Genomic DNA, 4,400 nt, shown 5'->3' with positions numbered 1-4,400 from the left:
TACCGTCCGGTCAAAGGGCTTTGACCGTCCTGAAAAATAGCAAAAACATCAAAAAAAAATTGAAACTTTCTAGGATCGAAGATACTCATGTCTGCAAGGTGTTTACAAATTTGCATGCCGTTCGGACACACTGAGAGCTCGTGGCAAAGAAAAATATAAATTTTGTACGTATGTGAACAGTAAATTTAAAAAATAGAAAAAAAATAAAAATATATGAAATTCTGTGCGACTGAAGATACTCAGGTGCGTAAAATGTGTGCACATTTTTATTGTGTTTTGACATCGTAGGAGCTCGTGGAGAAAAAAAACAAAATTTAGCTCAAAACAACTTTGAAAAAATGCACTATTTTGTTTTTTTCTGTAGAGCGCCTCATACGCCATTTGATCACCAAAAACTTGCAAGCACTTGTGCACTCAAGCCTCTCTGAAGTCAAAAAAATTCTTTTTTTAATTTTGTTGCTATTTTTTTCGAATTTACTGTTCATAAGCATAAATTATTTTTTTCTCTTTGTCACGAGCTTCCGGAGTGTCCAACCAACACAAAAAATTGCACGCGCCTTACGGACATGACTATCTTCGATCCCACAAAATTTCAGATTTTTTTTGCTTTTCTTTCTGGATGGTCAAAGTCCTTTAACCAGACGGTAACGACGCAAAAGGGCATTTCTATAAGTGACACTAATGATGGAGGGACAAAATTAAGCATACCTGAAAATTAGGGACAAAACTGAATAGTGAATTCGAGTTAGGGACACAACTAAAATTGGCCCATATTTAATTTGTGTGGAGGAACGTAATAAGTACCACGTGGATGCATGTGCAAATCTCAAATCGATTTGTGCAAGCTATACTTGTACACGTGGGTGCGCGCATGTGACTTCTGCTGACTTCTTCGTGATAGATTCATGTAGTCTAGTGTATGTGTATGTGTCTCCAAACAGCCATTGTATCATGTATGTATGTTCCCATTTTTTATATTTTTGTTCCCAAATTATAAAAATGATTGCTTTTTAAAAAAGTTGATAAATTTTTTAAAGAAAGTACGTAGTATATAATTTGTCTTTAATATAAATTATTGGAAACTTGCACATATATCCATGTGTTGTAACGGTAGAGATTTTATTTTAAGAAGCAACAGAAGAGATAATTGATATATGCACCAAAAACGGTCTGCACAGCAGTGGGGCGACAGAGGGAGGAGTTGTGGTCTTCTCACAGGTCATATTTGGCCTGCGAGATCTTTGATGGAAATATGGCCTAGAGGCAATAATAAAATGGTTATTATTATATTTCCTTATTTATAATAATTGTTTATTGTTCATGCTATAATTGTATTAACCGGAAACCGTAATACATGTGTAAATACATAGATCGTAATATGTCCCTAGTAAGCCTCTAGTTAACTAGCTCGTTGATCAATAGATGGTCATGGTTTCCTGACCATGGACATTGGATATCGTTGATAACGGGATCACATCATTAGGAGAATGATGTGATGGACAAGACCCAATCCTAAGCATAGTGCAAGATCGTGTAGTTCGTTTGCTAAAGGCTTTTCTAATGTCAAGTATCATTTCCTTAGACCATGAGATTGTGCAACTTCCGGATACCGTAGGAATGCTTTGGATGTACCAAACGTCACAACGTAACTGGGTGGCTATAAAGATGCACTACAAGTATCTCTGAAAGTGTCTGTTGGGTTGGCACGAATTGAGACTGAGATTTGTCACTCCGTATGACGGAGAGGTATCTCTAGGCCCACTCGGTAATGCATCATCACAACGAGCTCAATGTGACTAAGGAGTTGCTCACGGGATCATGCGTTACGGAACAAATAAAGAGACTTGCCTGAAGGAAATATGCCCTAGAGGCAATAATAAAGTTATTATTTATTTCCTCATTTCATGATAAATGTTTATTATTCATGCTAGAATTGTATTAACCGGAAACATAATACATGTGTGAATACATAGACAAACAAAGTGTCACTAGTATGCCTCTACTTGACTAGCTCGTTGATCAAAGATGGTTATGTTTCCTAACCATAGACATGAGTTGTCATTTGATACATGGGATCACATCATTAGGAGAATGATGTGACTGACTTGACCCATTCCGTTAGCTTAGCACAATGATCGTTTAGTTTGTTGCTACTGCTTTCTTCATGACTTATACATGTTCCTATGACTACGAGATTATGCAACTCCCGAGTACCGGAGGAACACTTTGTGTGCAACCAAACGTCACAACGTAACTGGGTGATTATAAAGGTGCTCTACAGGTGTCTCCGAAGGTACTTGTTGAGTTGGCGTATTTCGAGATTAGGATTTGTCACTCCGATTGTCGGAGAGGTATCTCTGGGCCCACTCGGTAATGCACATCACTATAAACCTTGCAAGCATTGTAACTAATGAGTTAGTTGCGGAATGATGTATTACGGAATGAGTAAAGGGACTTGCCGGTAACGAGATTGAACTAGGTATTGAGATACCGACGATCGAATCTCGGGCAAGTAACATACCGGTGACAAAGGGAACAACGTATGTTGTTATGCGGTTTGACCGATAAAGATCTTCGTAGAATATGTGGGAGCCAATATGAACATCCAGGTTCCGCTATTAGTTATTGACCGGAGACGTGTCACGGTCATGTCTACATAGTTCTCGAACCCGTAGGGTCCGCACGCTTAAAGTTCGGTGACGATCGGTATTATGAGTTTTTGTGTTTTGATGTACTGAAGGTAGTTCGGAGTCCCGGATATGATCACAAACATGACGAGGAGTCTCGAAATGATCGAGACATAAAGATCGATATATTGGACGACTATGTTCGGACATCAGAAAGGTTCCGGAAGGTTTCGGACATATACCGGAGTACCGAGGGTTACCGGACCCCCCTCCCCGGGGGGGCTTAATGGGCCTACATGGGCCTTTGTGGAAATAGAGGGCAATCAGGGGAGTGTGGGGCGCGCCCCCCAAGGCCCAAACCGAATTGGTTTAGGGCAAGGGGGGCCGGCCCCCTCTTTCCTTCTCCTCCTCTCCCTTTCCTTCCCTCTCCTACTCCTACTAGGAAAAGGAGGAGTCCTACTCCTATCCCTTGGCACGCCTTTATATACGGGGGCAGGGGGCACCCCATAGACACAACAATTGATCATTAATCTCTTAGCCGTGTGCGGTGCCCCCCTCCACCATAATCCACCTCGATCATATCGTAGCGGTGCTTAGGCGAAGCCCTGCATCGGTAGCATCATCATCACCGTCACCACGCAGTTGTGCTGACAAAACTCTCCTGTGAAGCTTTGCTGGATCGGAGCTCGCGGGACGTCATCGAGTTGAACGTGTGCAGAACTCGGAGGTGCCGTGCGTTCGGTACTTTGATCGGTCGGATCATGAAGACGTACGACTACATCAACCGCGTTGTGCTAACGCTTCCGCATTCGGTCTACGAGGGTACGTAGGCACACTCTCCCCTCCCGTTTCTATGCATCACCATGATCTTGTGTGTGCGTAGGATTTTTTTTTGAAATTACTACGTTCCCCAACAGTGGCATCCGAGTCAGGTTTATGCGTAGATGTTATATGCATGAGTAGAACACAAGTGAGTTGTGGGCGATACAAGTCATACTGCTTACCAGCATGTCATATTTTGGTTCGGCGGTATTGTTGGATGAAGCGGCCCGGACCGACATTACGCGTACGCTTACGCGAGACTGGTTCTACCGACGTGCTTTGCACACAGGTGGCTGGCGGGTGTCAATTTCTCCAACTTTAGTTGAACCGAGTATGGCTACGCCCGGTCCTTGAGATGGTTAAAACAACACTAACTTGACGAACTATCATTGTGGTTTTGATGCGTAGGTAAGAACGGTTCTTGCTCAGCCCGTAGCAGCCACGTAAAACTGCAACAACAAAGTAGAGGACGTCTAACTTGTTTTTGTAGGGCTTGTTGTGATGTGATATGGTCAAGACGTGATGAGATATAAGTTGTTGTATGAGATGATCATGTTTTGTTAAAGTTGTCGGCAACTGGCAGAAGCCTTATGGTTGTATCTTTATTGCATAAGATGCAAGTGCCATGTAATTGCTTTACTTTATCGCTATGCGATAGCAATAGTTGCAAAAGCAATAGCTGGTGAGATGACCATGTGACGACACGTTGATAAAAGATCAAGATGACGGAGATCATGGTGTCATGTCAGTAACAATGGAGATCATGACAGTACTTTGGAGATGGAGATCAAAAGCACAAGATGATGATGGCCATATCATGTCACATATTTGGATTGCATGTGATGTTTATCTTTTATACATCTTATTTTTGCTTAGTTCAGCGGTAGCATTATAAGATGATCTCTCACTAAATTTCAAGGTAAAAGTGTTCTCCCTGAGTATGCACCATTG

This window comes from Triticum urartu, chromosome 2 (genome assembly GCF_003073215.2).
Source record: "Triticum urartu cultivar G1812 chromosome 2, Tu2.1, whole genome shotgun sequence".
Taxonomy (NCBI): domain Eukaryota; kingdom Viridiplantae; phylum Streptophyta; class Magnoliopsida; order Poales; family Poaceae; genus Triticum; species Triticum urartu.
This window is presented reverse-complemented; position numbering follows the sequence as displayed.